At 42.1% G+C, this 22,400-nt stretch overlaps 1 pseudogene across 1 annotated transcript; it reads right to left on the bottom strand.

Moving 5' to 3' along the window:
* Nucleotides 1–16,767: 16,767 nt before the first annotated feature.
* Nucleotides 16,768–19,312, bottom strand: LOC149008472 (putative phospholipid hydroperoxide glutathione peroxidase; annotated as a pseudogene). The gene is made up of 5 exons (XR_016175287.1): nucleotides 19,204–19,312; nucleotides 19,013–19,093; nucleotides 18,820–18,938; nucleotides 17,887–18,053; nucleotides 16,768–17,793 (listed from the first exon to the last, which is right to left on the bottom strand). The product of XR_016175287.1 is annotated as a putative phospholipid hydroperoxide glutathione peroxidase (transcript).
* Between the last annotated feature and the right edge of the window lie 3,088 nt (nucleotides 19,313–22,400).

Raw genomic sequence — 22,400 nt, 5'->3', positions numbered from 1 at the left:
TCTTCGGAAGACCATGCGAATACATGCTTTGCATTTCCCAATCATCTCAACTTCTATTGGTTGGGCAGTCACCTTCCTCGGGCCTTCCTTGTCTTTTAAATAGGCAACGTAACATTGCCGAGAGATCCTCCGTCAGAGGAAACTTGACCAATTCCCATGTCAGTCGGGAATTTTATCTTCAGTGCTTCGTTGAAACAATAGCACCTATCTTAGACAAAGATGGCCGTCTGAGGATAACGTTATAAAGAGTGAGGTTCCCGAACCACCAAAAAATTTATTTGGACGATAGTCTCCTTGGGAAAACTCTGACAGATAAATCAGACGGGATTTTCCTTCTTTCTTTGCGGGCCGATCTTGCGAAAAGCCGTATAAATGCATGGATGATGGCTACATCGAATCCTCGTCCACTTTCGGCTTTTGATACATTTCGTAGGATATTAGATTCAATTCAGGACCCTGTGTCGAGTAAATCTACATGTACCTCTCGCGCGCGATCGCTACACGCGATGACTATGGCATCGCCAAGAGGTGAACCGATACCTCTTTCATCCTCCTCGCCAAAGGTGAGTGGAATCTTCACCATTTGGCCTTTTCCTTTCTACGTCTCTGCAGATTCCAAACAAATTTAGATTTTGTCTTTAACCTTGGGTAGTTTCGGGCCTACGGGCCTCCGAAAATTGTAAGGATCGATGGCCAAGAATGCTTATCAATCACCTCCTTACCTTTTTAGACTTCGGAGCCTCATGATTACGTTAGGAACTAATCGAACGATCCTTTTTGGGGCAGCTTCACGTGGCTCATCTCTTCTTAAACGCTAACAAAATTAGACAAATGTCCACGAGATATTAATCTTTCAATATACCTTTTAAGTAATGACATTCATTAGTATAATAATAGTAATCCTTGTGGAAGCGACAATATTTTCTCGTCTTGTTTTGCTCTCAGGGCTTAGAAGGAATTTTGGGTGGCCACTTCAAAATATTCAGAATACTCCGACGAGCATTCGATAGACTATACTCACTTTTGCGGGGATCTGCGCCCAAAACACGAGCTTTCCGGCCAATCTCGAACGTTACTGCTTTGGCTTCGCTTTGCTTAGAGCCTTTTGCTCTTTAGTGGAGGCTTTATTGTCTCCTTGGTGCGCATCTAAGATCTCCATGACTTCAGCCTGCTTTTGGCATCTCTATACCAACTCAAAGATAAGTTGTAGGCATATCCCGTAGTAACAACTCCAGGAGTCTTCGGTTAGTAAGTCCAAAGAATAGAGCAGTTTTAGCTACTTGCTCATCCTTCTCTATCTCAATTGTTACTCTATTGAATCTTTTCGCATACTCCATTCGCTCTTTCCTTGTCTCGATGGTAAACAAGGTTTTTCTTCAGTCTTCTTGACTTGGATTCCACTTTGGAATCGCCCTATGACTTTGCGTGATGGTAATCAAAGTTTACGATCCTTCCAAAGGGAGGTTTGAAAACCACTTTTGTGCTGCTTGGATGAACCAAAAACCTTGAGAATTTCATCGTAATTACTCAACTCGCCATAGTCTGCTGATAATAGCCGATGTGGGCCGTAGGATTCCAGAGCCATCGAATGTAGATTGATATTGGCTAATTCCTGACCAATATGAGTCGAATGATCTTCTGCATTACGATCACGACCTCGAACAATACGATCATCACGAGCTATTCGATCATCACGAACGGCCCGTTCATCACGAACATTCCGCTCATCGCGAAGCATTGAGCCGGGTTGGTCGTAACGGCTCCTTAGCTGCGGACACCTTGAGCAATTTGGCCAAGGCCAGTGCGAGATGAACCGGCTGACGGCGGCTGCCAAGGAGCTCACAGATGAAGCGTGATGAGGAGATGAACGCCTTAAAAGGGCTCTCGACTCTTCAAAGGCTCACCGACGTTCCGGTCTCGAGCTCGAGGCTAAATGCCGTGGCCTACGCGCCATGTTGTTCGGTGACGAGCTTGAGCTTAAGTGCATGGAGAACGAAAATCTACTAAAGATACACGTCGAGTCCCCAACAAACCCGAGCATATCAGCCCGGAGCTTCGAAAGGATTGTGTTCGGAAGAACCTAAACGGTGGTGCCTTTCTCCACCACCGGGGGGTGCCTTCAACATTCAAGCTTACCGCTTGGGGGAATGATGTTTGGGAAAAGATTCTTGAATCTATCCCTTCCTTCGATCGGACTCCCTTTCGTGAGGTGTGTCACGCGAGAGGTCTTCGGGAAGCTTCAAATGGACCTCCCCGGCTGGGGCTCGGGAAGAGGATGATCCTTTTCCAGCTGACCCAAAATATGAGGAATATCTTGCGGATGAACCGCCCCTCCAAGAGGAAAAGTCTCCAGTGCACCTCGGCGAAGAGGATCCCGATAATGACAATCCCGAGGAAGGCTCTTCACGGGGACCACCGCAGAATGAAAACGACCCCCGAGAAAGGCTCTCACCTGCGCGGGACTCTTGACACGCCAATGAGGGAAGAAGCTGGGAGTTACTTTTTTTTTTTTTTTTAGATTGATCCTCCTCATTAATGAATAGATACTTCTTCCATGTTTGCCTCGATATTTCCTCGTCTCCTATCGAAAGCTTGTCTTGAAAATCAAAATATAAATGATAAAACTTATCACTTAACTTCGTGTACCTCAACGAATGATAATCTTGTAAAGATATCCTTGAAGAGATGTTCGGGAAAGATGCTTTAGCCTTTATTCCCCCACTGTCCCTTCATTTATTGCAAAGTCTACCCGTTTCCCTTCCTTTCGTTGCGAAGTCCAAACGTTTTATTGCCTTTGTATACCATTCACTGTTTTTAATAAATTGGTAATACAACCATTATTTAAATGGTGGTGCGACGGTTGGAGGTACTCTCGTATCATGTGTCTATTTCCACGTGGCCTCCTTATGACCGTTGATCTTGCTGTCGAGGAATTCGGAAGCGTTTCTTAGATCCGGGGGCCATTGGTTGCCTTTGGCTCTCAACCGTCGTCTTAATACCTGAGGCTATTTAAATCCTTCGAGGGTACTCTCCTGAGTCTGGACCATCCATGACTCCTAGGGTGACCGCAGAGTCTTCTGGGCGGTCAAAACAAACTTCCAAACCTAGTGGTAGACCCGATTCTGTTGCCTCCTCGTATAAGGAGGAAACTCTTCTTTCGGCCATTCAGGGTTTTGATTTTCCTTCCTCTTACCAACTCAAGGCTCCAAACCCTGATGAGAGGGTTGATTCGACCCTTCCAGGCGAATTTTCCCTATATATAGATGCATTGGAAAGCGGGGTTCGCTTTTCGTTCTTCAATCCTTTGTTTGCAGCCATCCTGAATCACTGGGACATTTGCCCTGGAATGTTTCTTCCCAATAGCTAGCGTCTAATCGTCGGCTTCTTGGGTTTGTGCTTTGAACTTGGCATTACACCTTTTCTTGCTCTTTTTGTGCACTTTCATCTTCTTTCTATCTCCCATCCTCCCGGTTGGGTTGTGCTTTCCAAGCGCAATAAGACTGAGCTTAACTAGAGGGGCAGTATTCTTGCTAAAGGAACTTGCCCTTCCAATCACAAAGGATGGCGCACGCGATACTTTTTCTGTCGAGCACCTCAATCAGATCTCAACTTCCCGACCGTCTGGAAACAGTATACTTCATACTTTGAGGGTAACCGGGTCCTTTCCCTATCCAAAGTTGACAAAACGGCCGTCAGGAAGATCAAATCAATTCCATGGTATCAAGAGATACATGGATATGAGATGGAATACAACTCCATCCTCCAGTATTGGGGACTGGCTCGTCGTGAGCTTCTTAACCACCATCTTTATATTTTCTGATGATGATATGCCTTTTTGCAATCCTGATTTTTGTCCTTCTTTGCAGTGCCACCAATAATGAACCCTGAAAATCTTCGGGCAAAGGCTGCCAGGGCCGTTGTGACAGCTGAGCAACGGTCGCCTCGAGCCTTAACTGCTGAACAAGTAATCTCTGTTCCCTCTCCCGACCCTTCCTACAAGGGTATTAGGAACTTGAAGTCAGTGGTTGAGGCTTCGGGAAGAGGGAAAAAACCAATGGTGGGAGAGTCTGATATCCCTTCCGCCGCTCGAACTTAAAGAAAGCAGGATTCGGTTGATGCTTCGGCCCCGAAAAAATCCAAAAAGGATAAAGATTGCGAGGAGATCTTTATCCCCCAATGGACACTGACGCAGACCGATAGGGCAACACAAGACCCTAAGAAGGCTGCAGAATGGAGTTCTCTTGGGCTTCTGCCTGCTGATCGTCAGGCCTTTGAAGCTCTGGAAGATGATGCTCTCGTTAGTCAGTCTACCAGGTATCGTCCTTCTTGATTTTTCATCAATTGCTTTTCATAATCCCTTATGAATTTTCCGATAATCTTCTCATCCCCAGGAATGTTGTGTTGAGCTTTTACCAACTCATGGAGGCATTGAGCCGAGTTGGTCGCAATGGCTCCTTGCTGCAGACCTGTGAAGAGAATTTGGCGAAGGCCAATTCTGAAATAGACCGGCTGAATGCAGCAGTTGAAGAGCTACAGGTGAAGCATAATGAAGAGATGACTTCCTTGAAAAAGGATCTTGACTCTTCAGTTGCCCGCGCTGTTGCTGCCGAGCGCGAGGCTAGGAAACAGAAGAAAGCTACTACGTTGTTCGGTGACAGTCTTGAGCTTAAATCCATAGAGAACGAACGTATACTGAAGATGGCAGTTCCTAGAAAGCCCGAACATGTCAAACCAGAGCTTCGAAGGGATTGCTTTCGGAAATACCTGAACAACGTTCCTTTCTCTAAACTGCGGGGCGCCTTCAACCTTCAAGCTTACTGCGTGGGGTAGAATGATGTTTGGGAAAAGATCCTCGAATCTGATCCTTCCTTTGACACAACTCCATTTCGTGAGGTGTGTCACAAAGAAATCTTTGGGAAGCTTAAGTTGGCCTTCCCAGACTGGGCTTTGGGAGAGGATGATCCTTTTCCAGCTGACCCGAATTATGAGGAATATCTTGTTGATTCCCCGCCCCTTCAAGAAGAAACTTCACAGCCTGTCGCTGAAAAGAAGACTGATGAAGACGATCCTGAGAAAGACTCCTCAGTCGATAATGAGGAAGAGTCTTAGGGAGTCAAGTTTTTTTTTTTTTGTAAAGCTTGACTCTCCATAATCAATGAAAATAGAACTTTTCCAATGATTGCCTGAATATTTCCTCATCCTATATCCAAAAGCTTGTCTTGGAAATAAAATATAAATGATATAAATTATCACTTATCACTTAACTCCTTGTATCTTGACGAGGGATGACCTTTGGGATATCATGAAGAGGCGTTCGGGAGAGATGTTTCAGCTTCCAGCTTTTACATATTCTCAACTGCTCCTTCATTTATTACGAAGTCCAAACGTTTCCCTGCTTTTGTGTACCACTCACTTCTCCCAACGAGTTGGAAATATAAATATCATTTAAGTGGTGGCGCGACGGTTGGAGGTATTCTCGTACCAGTGCATATTTCCACGTGGCTTTCCTCTGAACGTCGATCTTACTTTTTGAAGAACTCGAAGCGTTTCTTTGATCCGGTCCTTTGGTTGCCTTTGGTTCTTAACCTTTGCCTCACTCCTTGAGGCTATTTAAGTTCCTCAAGGGTACTTCTCATTTATCCTGCTATCTGTAAGTTAGATTTGCAAAACAAAACGACATTCCGTCTTCCTTTGCCGCGTTCGTACTTTTCATATTCCAACAATATTTTCGATCAGCATCTGAACAAGTAAGCTTTTACTTTGCCCATGTCACGAATCTCTTCTCCTTCTCCCTGAGTGAACTTCACAGTAGTAATACTTGGGGTTCACTTAATGGGTATTTGAGAATTAGGGTTTTCCCTTTTTCTGAATGTTGTTGGATTTTCGTACTGATACTGCCTTTTCTGTACTTGCAGTGCCTCCCAGAATCGATTTGAGCTTTATTAGGGCGAAGTCCTGCAAGAAGACTGTCCCAGTACCGACGCAGATTGCCGCCAGTGAGGTGATTGCATCTAATGAATCTTTTAAGCGTAAGGAGACTCCTACGCTCCCTCCGCCTGAAGAGACCGTTCGATCTTCCCAAGAAGATCTTGATCTTTCGTCGTTGCCTGTGCTGTTGATGTCACTGTTGGAGAAACCATTCGGGATTCTTCGAAGGAGACCCTTCGGACATCTGAGGCAACTATGTTGGCATCTGACTAAGGCGCGGTCCCAGCAGGTGTTGCTTCTATTTCCAACTCTAGTGCTTGTTTGGCATCCTCTTCCTCTCTTTCTTTGGAGCCGGAGGATTTTGCCACTAGGAGGCGCCGTCGGTTGGTGGATGATGCAGCTCATCCTTCTCTTGATGTAGCTCATCCTTCTCCTCCCCTGAGGAAGTCTGAATTAGTGTCAAACGAGTTTGACAAAGCACTGGAGTGGTGCATTGCTGCTCAAATGCCTAGCCAAAGCAGAGTTCTTTCCAAACTTCTAGACGATGACTTTATGAAGTCACTGGTGATGTAAGTTTTTCTTCATTATCTTTTGATGCTGAAGATTATTCTTTTACTCTTGTCTAACTCGGAAGTTGTTTGCAGGAGTCTCACTGGCAACTTCCACAACCAAGTGGAAGCAGCCTCTAGACTCAGTAAACTGAGTAATGAAGTTTCCAGGCTTCGGGAAGACTCCAAAGCTAAGGACGTTGAAATTGCTCGCCTTAGGAAATTAGCTTGGGAGGTTGCAGTAGAGAAGAACTCTATGATTGAGCATCTCCGTTCAGATTTGGATTATGCTAGGGAGATGATCCGGCGGCTGGAACGAGAAGTAGGAAAGTCAGGGGCGAAAGGATTTGAAGCGTTACCCCAAAGGCAAGCTAACATTCCCTTGCCTGAATCCCTTCCAACTGACGTTCGCAGAGCTTGCATCTTCAAGTATTTGCATAGTAAGCCCTTTTTTGAAATGCTGAATGCTTATAACTTGCAGGCATACCGCGATGGCGAAAACGAAGTATGGGAATCGATATTAAGGAAAGATCCTCAAAAATTTCGATACGACTCCCTACAGCGCTGTTTGTCATCCTGAAGTGTTTGCCAAGCTGGGTCTTCCTTCTCCTGATTGGACCAAGGATAAGATTGATCCTCCGCCCCCGGATCCGGATATCATGTATTATCTCGATGATTCCCCTCCTTATGCTCCTCTCCAAGGATTCAGTTACGAAGAACTTGGCTTGAGTACAGGTTTCATCAAAGATCAGACTTCTTCCGGTCAAGCTGGATAAAGAGTATGGAATTGCAGAGGATTTTCCCGACTCTGTTCTTTTTCTTCCTGAATTTGAGTTGCTTCCTGACTCTGTATTACTTCTGGCAAAGTTCTTTCAATCTTGTAACTTCTTGATGATGTCTTTCTCATTTGACCGAGTGAAGATTGTACCCCAACACTTGTTTATATATATGCTGGTTGTAAAGGTTGGCCTCTTCTAGTCGTTTAAAGAAATAAAGAATTGAACTTCATCTTTGAACTTTGCTAGTCATTTGAGTCATTGTTGCAGTTGGTCTTATAATGCCTTTACTTAAAGATTTCCGGAGAAATTCAATAAGTCTGAGAAGGAACTCACTCGGGTTTTAAATTGATGCCTTTACTTAGAGATTTCCTGAGAAATTCAATAAGTCTGAGAAGGAACTCACTCGGGTTTTAAACCGATGCCTTTACTTAGAGATATTCCGGATTCAATAAGTCTAATAAGGAACTTACTCGGGTGTTAAACCCACGCCTTGTGGAAGGAACTCACTCGGATTTTCATCCGATGCCTTGACTTAAGAAATTCCTAAAAAATACAATAAGTACATGAAGGGACTCACTCGGATTTTCATCCGATGCCTTGTGGCTGGATCTGTTCTTGAGTGTGGTGTATGATGCCCCCCAATCAAAAGATAGTTGTTGAAAACCAAAAATTGCAATGATTGAGTTGAAATTTCTTACATCACGAACAAAATTGATAATCTTCAAGGATAAAAAAATTTCAGATGCCTGGCATTCCACGAATGATCCAACTCCTTCTGGGTTGTCATGTTCTTCAGCTTGTAAGCTCCCGAACCGACTGGTTTTATAACCATATATGATCCTTCCCAAAAAGGGTCCAATTTTCTTTGATGGCGTGGATCTGAAGCTAAGGTATTTCTCAATACCAAATCTCCTGCTAAGTATCGACGATTCTTTACTCGGGCATTATAATGTGATGCTATTCTTCGTTGAAAATGTTGAGTTCGTGCTATTGCTTTTGCCCGAACTTCATCCAATAAATCAAGACTATCAAGCAGTCCTTGCTCGTTCGCTTTTTCTTCGAACTCTCTGTCCCGCAATGTTCCCGCCATTACTTCCACAGGTGCCAATGCTTCGGATCCATAAGCCAACCTGAATGGAGTTTCTCCTGTGGGTGTTCGAACCGTCGTTCGGTAGGCCCACAGTACATTATGCAGTTCTTCGACCCATAAGGCTTTGTCGTCCTCAAGTCTTCTCTTTATTCCCTCAAGCAGCGTTCGGTTAGTAACCTCTACTTGTCCATTATTCTGGGGGTATGCCACTGATGACATACGATGCTCGATCATGTAAGTTCCACAGAATTGCTTGAATTGTGGACAGTCAAATTGGGTACCATGGTCAGTAACGATTATCTTTGGCATCCCAAAGCGATAGATGATTGACTCAAGCACAAACTTCTCCACCTTTCTTTCAGTAATTGTTGTTAAGGCGCTGGCCTCAACCCACTTAGTGAAGTAGTCAATTGCTACTATCAGATATTCTCTTCCGCCTGACGCCTTGGTGAATTTACCCATGATATCGATTCCCCACATCGCAAAAAGGATGGGATCTAGAATTGACGTCATGATTTCCCCTGGGCGTTTGGATACTGTAGCATGGACTTGACAATTGCTACACCGGCGAACATATTCCATAGCAGCTTGTTGGATCTTAGGCCAATATAACCCAAGTCTCAGGATTTTGTGGGCCACGGCTCGTCCACCCATGTGAGCGCCACAAATCCCTTCATGTACCTCGACCAGAGCCGACTCCGCTCCTTCGGGACCTAAACATCTCAGAAGGGGTCCATAATAAGATCTTGTGTACAACCTCCCGTTTTGTATGATGAATCTCGCTGACCGTACTCTGACTAATCTCGCCTCTTTTGGATCCTCCGGTAGTTTATCATCTCTCAGATATTCAATTATTGGATCCATCCAGCAACGCTCTGCTTCAATGTAAGAAATTTCTTTCTCGTGAAACTTGGAAATGTTATCTCTTCAATGTAGACCGAAGGGTCTAAATTTTTCTCTTTGGCATTGGCTAATCGGGATAGCTCGTCTGCCACTGTGTTTTTTGTCCTTGGAATCTGACATACCTTCAAATTCTTGAATTCTTTTTGCAATGCTTGCACAATCTCTCGATATTTCTGCAAGCAAGGTTCTTTAATACCATACTCACCCTGAACTTGATTGACAATAAGCTAAGAGTCACTATAAATAGTTACATCTGCTACCGCCAATGCTTTTGACAGTCTGAGTCCAGCTAGTAGGGCTTCATATTCTGATTCAGTATTGCTAGCTTCGAATGCAAATCTCAATGCATATCGAATGATAAATCCTGCTGGACTCTTCAAAAGAATTCCAGCCCCTGCTCTGTCTTTATTACTCGAACCGTCCACATATACTTCCCAAATGGTTGGTATAGTGGGCTCTTCAACAATGTTCTCCATTGGTGCAGTAGTTTCTACTACAAAATCGGCTAGTGCCTAAGCTTTGATTGCCGTTCTAGGCTTAAAGCTTACTTGAAACTCACTGAGTTCAACCAACCAGGCCACCATCCTTCCAGACAAATCAGGTTTACGAAGAACTTTACTAAGAGGGAAAGTTGTAAATACCTCTATCGAATGAGCCTGAAAGTATAGCCGTAGCTTCCTAGCTACTGTCATAAGAGCTAGAGCCTCCTTCTCGATCTGAGAATACCGCATCTCCGCATCAAGTAATACGTGGCTGACATAATAAATCGGCCATTGCTTTTTATCCTTCTCCCGAACGAGTACCGCACTGACCGCTGAAAGGGATGCTGCTAAATATAACTGTAAGACTTCTCCCCTTTCGGGTCGGGATAAAAGCGGTGGTTTTGCCAGTGTTTCTTTTAATTCCTCGAAAGCTCTCTGGCACTCTTCTGTCCAATTCGCTTCCTTGCTTCCCCTCAAATCTTTAAGTGCCTTAAAAAATGATAGACACTTTTCTCCAGATTTTGAGATGAAACGGTTCGAGCAGCAATTCTCCCCGTCAAAGCACCTGCACATCCCGAACAGTTTTTGGGGCTTCCATATCAATTAAAGCTTGTATCTTGGCTGGATTAGCCTCAATACCTCTCTCGTGACACCATGAAGCCCAAGAATTTGCTCGCAAGATACTCCAAAGGCGCATTTCTTCGGATTCAGCTTCATTTGATATTTTCGCAGTACTACGAATACTTCTGTTAAATCTGCAATATGCTTTGCCTTTGCAATGCTTTTTACCAGCATATCGTCAACATAAGCCTCAACATTTTTCCCGATTAGGTTTTTGAATATCTTGTTGACGGCCCTCTGATGTGTAGCTCCTGCATTTTTCAGGCCAAACGACATTGACTTTATAATAGAAGCTTTCACGATCAGTCATGAAAGCCGTAAATTTTTCATCCTCCTTATTCATGAGGATTTGATTATACCCCGAGTAGGCATCCATGAAACTCAAGGTTTCATATCCTGCAGTTGCATCTATCAAAAGGTCAATCCTGGGTGACGGATAGCAATCTTTAGGACAAGCCTTATTGAGGTCGGTGTAATATGTACACATCCTCCACTTCCCATTCGCCTTCTTGACCATTACCACGTTGGCTAACCAAGTTGGGCATTCAATTGGTTCTATGAAACCAGAACTCTTCAGTTTTTCAACTTCACCCCGAACGGCTTCGTACTTTTCTATGAAGAAATTTCTCCTCTTTTGGACTATTGGTTTCACCTTTGGATCTATCCAGAGTTTATGCTCTACAACACTCCGATCGATTCCTGGCATGTCTTCAGCAGACCATGCGAATACATCACTATTTTGTTGAAGAAAAGACTTCAACTCTCCTTTGAACTCTTCCAGCTGCTCAGATCCGATGTAAGTAATCCTTTCTGTATTATCAGTAAACAACTGGATTTGCTTTAGCTTTTCTACCGGCTCGGGCCTTTGCATTTCTGCTTCTTCCCAATCATCCCGTACTTCTATTGGTAGGGTAGTCACCTTCCTTGGGCCCTCTTTGTCTTTCAAATAGGCAACATAGCATTGTCGAGAGATCCTCTGGTCAGATGAAACTTGACCAATTCCCATCTCAGTCGGGAATTTTATCTTCAGATGCTTCGTAGAAACAATAGCACCTAGCTTGGACAAAGATGGCCACCCGAGGATAACATTGTAAGATGGAAGTTCCCGAACCACCAAAAAATTTATTCGGACGGTAGCTTCCTTGGGAAAACTCCCAATCGATAGGTCCAACTGGACAGATCCCTCCGCTATTGCAGATGATCCTGCAAAGCCATATAAATGTGTGGATGATGGCTCCATCAAGTCCTTATCCACCTTAAGCTTCTGATACACCTCATAAGATATTAGGTCCGCAGCAGACCCTATATCAACTAAAACTCTATGTACTTCTCGGCGCGCGATTTCTACCTTGATGACTATGGCATCATCATGAGGTAAACAAACGCCTCTCTCATCTTCTTCGCCAAAGGTGATAAAATTTTCACCATTCGGCCTCTTACGCTTCTGCGTTTCTCCGGTTCCAAAAAATTTAGATTTTGTTTTCAACCTCCGGAGTGATTCGGGTTCGGGGCCTCCGAATATTGTAAGGATCGGTGACCGAGTAGCATCAATCACCTCCTTACCTTTTTTAGACTTCGGAGCCTCCTTCGATTGTTCTGGACTAACCGAACGGTTCCTCTTGGGGCCCGCTTCACGTGGCTCCTCTCTTATCTTGTTAACAAAATTGGACAAATGTCCCTGAGATATTAATCTCTCAATATCCGCCTTCAAATGACGACAATCATTGGTATAATGACTGTAATCCTTGTGGAAACGACAATATTTTTCTCGATCCTGTTGCTCTCCAGGTTTTAAAGGAATCTTTGGAGGCCACTTCAAAATATTCCGCTTTTTAATGATATTCAAAATATCAGCCCGAGGAGTATTTAATGGAGTATACTCACTTTTGCCTGGAGATCTCTACCGCCATGCCTGAGGCTTTCCAACCCGATCACGAACATTCTGCTTTGGCTTCTGCCTGTTCTCAGGAGCCTTTTGTTCTTTGGTGGAGGCTTTATTGTCCCCTTGGCGTGCATCTAAGATTTCCGTGACTTCAGCCTACTTTTGGCATCTCTGTACCAACTCAACATAAGTTGTAGGCATATCCTGAAGTAATAACTCCAGGAGTCTTCGGTTAGTGAGTCCAATGAACAAAGCAGTTTTAGCTACTTGCTCATCTAGATTCTCTATCTCCATCGTAACTCTATTGAATATTTTCAGATATTCTCGGATCGATTAGCTCTTCCCTTGTCTTATAGTAAACAAGGTTTCCTCGGTCTTTTTTATCTGGATTCCACTCTGGAATCGCCCTATGAATTTGCGCGCCAACTCATCAAAATTCACGATCCTTCCCGATGGAAGGTTCGAAAACCATTTTTGCGCCACTTCGGTTAAAAATGAACCAAAAACCCTACAGAGAATTTCATCAGAATTACCTGCAACTGCCATAGTCTGCTGATAATAACCGATGTGGGCCGTAAGATCTCCAGAGCCATCGAATGTGGAAAAAGTTGGCAAGCGGAAATTGTGAGGAAACTGGTATCCCGCAATTGGCTCGGCAAAAGGGGTCTTTCGAATAATTGAATAGATATCATCAGTTATCCTTCCTCTAGCCAATTGTCCTAGCTTCTGATTAATATTGGCCAATTCCTGACCGATTTGAGTTGAATGATCCTCTGCAATACGATCATGACCTCGAACAAAACGATCATCCCGAACTACTCGATCATCACGAACAGCCCGTTCATCACGAAAAGCCCGCTCATCACGAACAGCTCGTCTAACAGTTGGTGAGTGAGTTCTCACTCCTGTAACCAACCTTGTATTCGAATCGGTTGTACTTTCTTGTGGTCTGTCAAACCGATTGTCTCGCCTGGGTAAATCATCGATTCTCCTAGGCACTCGGTCACCTTCACGAAAATTTTGACAAATATTCTGATCTTCAATCAATCTCTTGATCCCGTGGCAATACGCGCCTTCTTCCAAAAGTTGGATCTTCACTTGATCCAATTGATTCTGGAGTGTCTTCGGAGGATTATTTCCCCTTTGACCGCCATCTACTTCGAGAGGTGGTAAACTTCCCTGAGGAATATCTGGATTATTTTCTCCAGGGATTTGGACACCAGTATCGCGTTGTGTAGCGGCTGCTGCTGCTGATCTAGTCACCATAGCTTTCTGAATCGTTTCCCACAGACGGCGCCAAATGATGCGTCCAAAATCTGCTCAGCCCTTAGATCTCCTTAGAATGACCTGCAAAACGAAAGCGTCAGATGTGGCCCGACCGCTGGGGTCGGGAGTCCACCTCCGAAGGCTAAGTCAGTCGATGAACTTTATCACAAACGGCTCTGCTAGAAGCGCAGAGCTAAGGAATGAGTAACTGGAATACGATTTAGATCATAAGCATCTGAGTGTTTACGTCCAAATGTGTGTGTATGGATCTGGATCTCTCCTTTACCTTGTAGGTAAGTGATGTTTATATAGAGTGTACCTTCGAATCTTCTTCGTTGGATGTACTTGAGCCTTCTTCGGATAGTCGTTGGATTCTAACAGTTAGATCCGTTGAGCGATAGACTTCTACTAGTTTGAACTAGTAGAGGACTCCTGAGATAACCTCACGGTTATCTGATGATTATCCCTTCAATAGTGATAAGTGACAGCCGTCAAGTTGTGTCTTCCATCATTAGGGTAATTAACCTAATCCATAAGTCGGATTAGGGCGTGCTTGTTGCTGGTTTAGTTTTCTTCCTCAGCAAGCTATCTCCTGGACCTGGCTCCCTCGGAAGCGAGTCGATTCCTTTCATCCCGACCGGAGTCGAAGGTCAAACCAAGTATGAACCAGGTTCGATCATATTTTCTCCACATCACTTCATCAAGTCTCTGCAACTCTAACAATTTCTGCAGAGTATGAATATACTTATGCTTTGACATCGATAGCTCAGGGAAGGGATTGAGATCAAACTCTGGAATTTGTTCTAGTTGGCTTTCTTTGCATTTGATGTTGTCTTTTTTACTTGCGTTATTTGCCTTGGACTCGATCAGTTCTCTGTTTCTGGGATGGTTGATATTCTCAATGAGTCAAAAGGTCTTTGTGAACTTGAACAAGACTGTCTGCGTTAAAAAATCTTTGAACTAGAAGAAGAATTGATTGAATTCTAGCTGATACTAACATTCACTTGTGCTGGAACATTGTAATGTTCCAGCACAATGATTATCTCTCTGTAGGTGTATATGAGAGAGATGGATATATAGAAATGATTGACAGGAGCATATTCTTGGTCAATTTAATTGAAATAACTTAACATATTATAATGACAAAAATATGTTCTTGCACATCACAAGCTGATCCAAACAGCAGAAATTAACTAAAGGAAGAACCCTTTTTCACAGACAACAGTGAAAAAGCTCTCTTTAAGATGAAACATATAGAACAGAGGTTCACATCTCAAATTCAGGTGTTTATGCATATATGAGGTCTACATGATTAGTGGAGAATCCGAGAACGTAAACCTTGTTTAATGGTGATATGCTTTGTGCTTGTGAAGTTGTACCTGTGTTTCTAATCCTTAAAGTTGGTTTCTATTTTGATTCACACATCAGCATTTTCCCTTCAAATTGTTGGATCAGATTTGAGGGTTTTGAATATGAGGGAAGACCAAATTACTGTTGTGGCTAGGGACAGATGTGATAGTTACTTTGGACTTTATAGAAGGTTTTCAAATGCTGGTTTAAGCCTGCACTTGTATTTGTAGGTGGGATTCTGAAAGCTACTATGGAGCTAGATTGAATCCACTTTTTTGCTTCCAATACTCTCATCATTTGCTCCACAAACTCCCAATAAGATCCACAAATACAATCCCTTTCCTTTCATTTCTAAATAAATATAGATGAAACTCAAGCCCACCCAACTCCAGTTCCCTCAATGCTGTCTTATCTCAAATAAACAAAACTCTGCTTCTCCCCCTGAACTATTTTATGTCGGTAGACCCTGCCTCCTCTGGTGGTAATGGACTCAAGAACCAATCAATTCCAGTTTAAATTACACACTAATCTTCACTTTGTAATGATATCCTATTTAGAAATTTCTTTTGCTTTTCCTTGGTGAGGAGTGTGTTTTCACTATGTAATCAAAATGTTAGTCATTTGAGTCACTGACATTCTATTGTAGGTGCATTGACTATTTCTTCAGTCACCTTAAGAAATTCATAATTGAAAAGAAGTACTTTTATTGCATCTTATTAAAAACTCTGTTTTCAATCAAACTACAATCATATACCATTTTGCCTATCTTTGAATACTTTCTGAAATAGCAAGTGCAACAGTTTCTTCACCACAGGTTCCAGTGGAGAAATCTAAGTCCAATAACCACAGGCTTTTTGTACATGGAACCGACTCTAGGGTTTCTAAGGATTCTATAGAATAAAACCTTGGTGGTGTAGAATTGAAGAAAATGTAGCAGTCATCAGATAGAAGTCGATAATGGAGACAAACTGAGAAACTGCAGTTTAAGTTTAAGTTTATGATTACCGAGGTGAATGCAGCTGCGAGAAAGCCCATGAGAGAGACCTCCTCTTCTTTGGGAAAGAACCTAAGTTCAACGAATCATCACAGAAAGAGAGAGAGAATCCACAAGAATTAGATATCGCAGAGCTGTAAATGGAGATCAACATTTCCAGCTCTATCTGGAACTCTCAGAAGAATCAGAAATTCAGAATAGAATAGAATAGAAATGGATTTAGTGTATGGTGGGTGACTGTTGAGCCACGTCGGATGGAGCTTGTACAAACATATCATCTTTTTCATTTTCTTCTTATTTTATTATTATTATTATTATTTATCTCTGGTGGTAAACTGTCCAAAAGATACAATCATGAACATGTATCTGGTGGATCTGGCACTGAAATTTGGTGGGCTTTGTTTCGTTGGTAATGATTTAACGAGTTGAACCCAACCTACATAAAAAGTCTACAATCGAGTCTGAACAATGAACGGAGGAAAATGCCGAACCAAAGCCTGGTTTTTGTGTTGAAAAATATTGGCTTAGGTTGAAAATTACGCAAGCCTGACCTCTACCGAATAGAATTTTGTGCTTTCTTTACACATTTTCACCACACAATAGGATAAAACTCATGTGAGATCCACTAAAAATTCAACTTTTGATTCATTTTATCAACACTCAAAAGTAAGCTCTCTTCTTATTGTGTAATGGAAAAGTCAAGAGTTAAAAGTATGCTTCAGTTCAATTTCCCTGTCTATAATTGGTTTGGGTTCTACGAAAAAAAATGGTTTGGGTTCTACCAAAAAAAAAAATGATTTGGTTTTTTATTTTAACTTTTCTCATTTTGTCATCAATAAGGTTTTAAGTCCTTAAAATGGTGTTTGGATCCTCTACCTTTATACAAGAAAATTTTTAACCATATAATTAGATATAATTAGATTAATGATACATGTCAAATCTAGTGCATCATGAATCTAACTATGTGAATTAAAAAAAAAATTCTTCATGTGGATGGAGATCCAAGCTTGATAAAGCCGTATAAAACCCTACCAAGAGCCCACAATGGGAGAGCCCTGTGCAATGAGTATGTCCTGGTGTCCAATTTTGTACAGACTAGTACATTCTTGAAACTGTTTCTATAGTTGAACGCATTCCCTTGTTTGAAATGGTAGACCAACTGGGGTCATAAAACTTCTACTTCCCATAAAATTTTCAAATCTTCTTTTCCCATAGTTGAATCTCGAATCCATCGAGCCTTGAGAACAGGTCTCCAAATGTGATATTTATGAATCCCATACCTGATCAAATTAGAGGTGGTGTTTTCCTTTTGATGCAATGAAGTATCCTTCTATTGCAACTTCCCTGATCCATGTTTTAAAGATGTCTTTGGAAAATACAGTAGAAAATACATGCAAAACTAGGTTGAAGAGACTAACCACTTAGAAGGTAGGAGCAAAATCAACCTAAAGAGCACTTTGTATATATTGGGGATGGAGATATTAAATATATCATCAACAAGAGTTGAACCCATGACCTCTACACTAAGAGGTGTTGGTCATTAGCACTCGAACAACCCTACGATGGTACAAGTTTTACCATACGCAGGAAATGTTCTCTTTGTTAATTGCACTCTGATACTATTAGCACCTCGAGATGCAACATACAACAAAACCATGAAACAATAATCACTACTAGTATTGTAGAATTGTGGCAAGTATAAATACATAACCACTTATTGATCTATTAATGCCTAGTAACATGTTACTGAAGAATTGTGGCAAGTATAAATACATAAACACTTATTGATCTATTAATGCCTAGTAACATGTCACAGAAATCCCTTACATAAACTAATCACAGTAATTTTTGAAAGACAGCATTTTCGTTTTCTGAAACAACAATAATTTCTTCTTGATGTGTTGTGCACCAGTTGAACTATGAAGCTGCCAACAGATTTTGGATGTCTTTCTGCAAGGGAAATAGGGGCAACAACAAATTAGATGAGAATAACTATTTCCTTACAAAGAAAAAGACACAGGAGAAAAGTAGAATTTTTGAAACCTCAATCTTCAGAGGAGCTGTGGTGGGAGCATATCTCTCCACAACCTTCCCATTTTTGTCCACAAGAAACTTTGTGAAATTCCACTTAATGCCATCCCCAAAATCCCTCCTTTCTCAGATTTTAGGTACTTGTAGATTGGGGCTGCATTCTTACCATTCACCTCAACCTAAAATATCCAGAAAACAGACATTAACAACATTCTAATTCAAACTGAGGTTTTGGGTTCTTATGTATTGGAGAAAGATCTAGCTCTGGTGTACTTTCTCTGGCCAATAATACTTTTTCTATTCCTGTTCATGTTGGAAAAATCTTCAGGAGGGGCAGTAAATTCCTCCCACCTAGGAGTTCCATTACATCGGTTAACAACTGAAATCCACAACTTAACATAGGCAACATGGTTGTATGGCAAGTTGTAATCAAATCACTCAGCATTTTAGCCTGTAAAATCTGTGGGGAAAACATCAAGTGGTGGATACTGCATAGTTCCCTATGTCCAACATATGCATGGCACAAGAAGGAAGTTCCTGTCTTTCTCCTCATGCACTTCTTTAGCTGTCTTCAGCAGTATCTATATTTCATAAAGTAATTGCAAAGATTGAATATCCAGGGATCCTGAAAAGGAAAACAAAATTTCTTCTCCAATCTTAAAAATAACTTTGAAAAATTCCAAAACATTAAGAACTTTTAGTGTGATACCCAAGAACTTATTCTATGGTTTAAATCAGGACTCTGTTTCAGGAAATAGATCCTTCATGACCCTAGAAAAGGTAGCTGTGGGAACACTTGTATTGATTTAGAATTATAATCATCAATGGTGAAGCTAAACTCACGAAATCACTGAACAAAAAAACAGAAACTAAAAGAGGCTAATGCAGTTCAGACGAAACTTATATGAGAACTACATCTCTATCATTGTTTGACATCTAATATACCTAATCAAAGATGGGGAATTCAGCTTTGAACATTGTGCAGGCAACTTCTTTGATTTCATCATTACTTCCAGGTTCTTGACCAGCAAACTGGTTGCAGGGAAATGCTAGAATCTCAAAGCCTGGCAGAAGGATGATCAACAATGTGACTCCTAAAACTAATTTTAAATGCAAGCGACTAAGGCAGCAATCAGACCTTGGTTCTTGTACTTTTCATACAAAATGTTCAGTTCCTTGTAGTTTGAATGAGTTAAACCACTGCAAATACACTGGAAACCTAATCAGGACCAGTTACTTTAATTTATCTCAAGATTTCCAATGATTTTATAACAACCAAGCCTGAGCAAGAAAGACACTCAATATAGAAAAGGGATGGGATCAACACACTGCTGGTGCAGGATTGAATCTCTAATGCCAAGTCAATGGGAGAAACTGACAGGACACCACAGAGTTCATAATATAGGGGGTCTGACACGTCAATACCATAAGAAGGCATACAATACTGGCAGTGTGACTTTCATTTTCCGATAAATATTTTTTCAATAAAATTTTCAATGATGCAAACTTCAAATCATCTAAGTTAACTGGATATTTTAAGTCATTGAAAATCATCTTTATCATTGAAAAGACTTGACCAGAATCATAAAGCTTATAAAGTCTGCTAGACTTATTTCTGTTTTGTCTTTCTACTTAGTTCTTTTATGCTCGAATACTGCATAACAATTGAACTGAGCTTTGAACTAGTAAATCAAGTTTTCTGAGTTAAACAAAAATTCTCTTAGCCCTTCAACAAACATCCCTGGAATCTCACAATGATGATAGACATAGGTGGGCATTGAGGATACTAAATTTGTAAATGCTAGAAAATACTTGATTATATGTCATTAAAGCTTGTGAAGTGAGGGTGAAATTAAGGTGCAAAGAAGCATCTTCAGTGTCTGTCTTAATGCCTCAGAAATAACTCCTACTACAATCAAATGGCAGTCAAGTATATCGCCTCACTGTAAATTCATCTCTCTTATTCACAGGCTGAAATCTCCAATCACTTGAATCAACCAACGCAGGAGCATTAGGAATGTAAAATGCAGCAGAACGGCAGTAGGCGATGTTTCACTCAAGATGAGCTTCTTCTGTGGCCGAGCAACGACTGCTGCCACTATTCTGATGAAGAAATTATAAAAACCTTACTGATACCTCATTGCTCATTATGAGATGACACTCTAAATAAAGGGTTTTTGCTGAATTACAATATAGAGATTTTCTAATTCCCAATAGTATAACTGTATTCCAGTAATGAATGAGTCCCAAAAACAAGCAATACACTCGTAGGATCGCCTATAACATGAAATACACTAATCACTGAGATTTATGAGTGTTGCGTCTAGAACTTCTTCGAGGGCCGGATACTGAGATGACTACCTTAAGAGCTCTCCAGCTAAGTTGGAATAACTGGGATGCCTGAACTCACAAAGAAAACAAGATCGGTCCGGCCAAGTTTTGGCCGGGGAACCGCCTCCGACGCCCAAGTCAGCCTAGGCCACAATAAGAGTTCTTGAGAGAGTTCTCAAGAACGTAATGAATAATTACTCAGATGATTTCTCGTACCTTTCTCCCTGTGGGAGATGGGTTTATATAGAAGTTACCTAGAGGCAGCGCTTCCTTGAGTTTCGGATCGACGGTTGGAGAGTGAGTGGAGTATCCTTGGAATAATGGCTCCTTCTTTGTCGCACCAGATAGAGCCGTTATCTGTTGACTCATCTCCCTAATTCTCGGAACGGATAAGCTGAGTAGTTACCCGTAACTAACTCTCGTTGACATAGTCAAGAAGGCCTTCTGGGACTTGCTTCGAGTGTGGCTTGCCAAGGAAGAGATACACCAACTTAAGTCGGGTATGTATCTCTCCCGAGTGAGGCACTCGGGACCTTTTTCACGGAAGAGATGAGCCAGCCCAAGGGGATGTATCTCTCCTGAGTGAGGCACTCGGGACCTTTTATGAAGGAAGAGATGCACCAGCCCGAGGGGGGTGTATCTCTCCCGGGGGGGGGGGACTCGGGACCGTAGTTCCCCACAACAGAGCTCCCCATTCCGTACGATTGACTTCTCGAACGTATGGAATGTTATTCTCAGGTTTCTTAGAAAGTCTTATTCTTCTGGAAAAATTTCAAAGCGTCGTATTGAATGATAACCATCATTTCTCCAAAGTCTTCTTAAAAGTTGTGATTTGTAACTCCCAACCATTGTATTGATTCACCATTATTGCAGCCCCTGATATGTCAACGGTTACACAATCTCAACCGTTGAGATACCTTGATCGTAGACCATTCAATTAAGATCTTGATCCTTTTCAATCTCAACCATCATGTCCTTTCATCTTCGGTCGTTGGATCGTGACCTTTCATGTACCAGATCTCGACCGTCGCCTTGCTTGATTCCCAACCGTTGGATGCGTCTCTTCATCTTCCTCCTCCTCACTATAAATAGAGGTTCAACCCTCATTTTCACTTTTTTGCTTGCAAATTTTCTCTGGAGTCTCCTGACTGCGTTGCTAGCTTATTGCTTTCTCCAACTAGCTATTCCAACCCTTCAACCAGTAAGTTATCTCTAACTTTTCTCCATTTCTTTCCTTTGTCATTTCTGTATTATGGATAAGTTAAGAAAAGGCAAGGAAATAGCCCGAGCCACCTCTCGACTGGAGGTCCCGACTATTGAGATCTCAAGTCCCGAGATGTCTTCCCGAACTCAATCTATGCATTATTCTAGCGAAGATGATCTCTCGGATTCTCCTGACTCTCATATTGTGAGAGCAGCGGCTGACTTAGCTAGGGACGACCCTCTTGACCAAGAACCCCTATGCTCTGATTTAGGAACGGACTTAGTCAATTTTGATCCTTCTATGGATTCTTTGGCCTAGCAAGAGGTTGATAGTATTAGTCAATCTTTTCCTACTAAATTCCGATTGTTAGTCAGAGGCATTATTCGCCTCATCCACCCCTTTCTCGTCCTCAAGATTGCCGGAATCGTTGGCCACCATTTCTCCCTACTGAGTTGCTTTCTGAAGAGGCAACTCTTGAAGAAAGGAACAAGCCAAAAACACCTTCTCACATTGACTATGACCTCAAGCTCTCGGGTCCCGAATTCTATCCCGGAGATCTTACCCAAAACCATCTCAAGCGTTTAAGGGATTTCTGTGAAATACCAAAGGATTATTCCTTCTTGCTCCCGTCTCTATCTAGTCAGGTTGGAGAGCCCCCTGAAGGGGCCTTCTCCCTTTATTATGATGCCTTCTTAGGGGGTCTTCGCCTTCCCGTCAAGAAATTTATTGAAGACCTTCTAACACATTATGGAATTTCTCCTTCCAACCTTATTCCAAATAGTTTGAGAAATGTCACATGTTTTGTTGGTTTCTGTTATAATGTTGGTGTCAAACCAACATTCCCCCTTCTTCAACGTTTCTTCGAAGTTAAGAGTCAATCAAAGGGGGGTTGGCTCTCTCTTCATCGACGGGCAACTGACGCGGTTGACTGGTTGGGCAATATTATTTTGCCGGGGTCTATGCCTACGTCCACCAAGGGGTGGAGACATCA

This window comes from Hakea prostrata, chromosome 8 (assembly GCF_041222555.1).
Source record: "Hakea prostrata isolate BN-2017 chromosome 8, UWA_Hpros_2, whole genome shotgun sequence".
In the NCBI taxonomy this organism is placed as follows: domain Eukaryota; kingdom Viridiplantae; phylum Streptophyta; class Magnoliopsida; order Proteales; family Proteaceae; genus Hakea; species Hakea prostrata.
The sequence above is the reverse complement of the archived record's forward strand: the minus strand, read 5'-3'. Positions and strand labels throughout refer to the sequence as shown.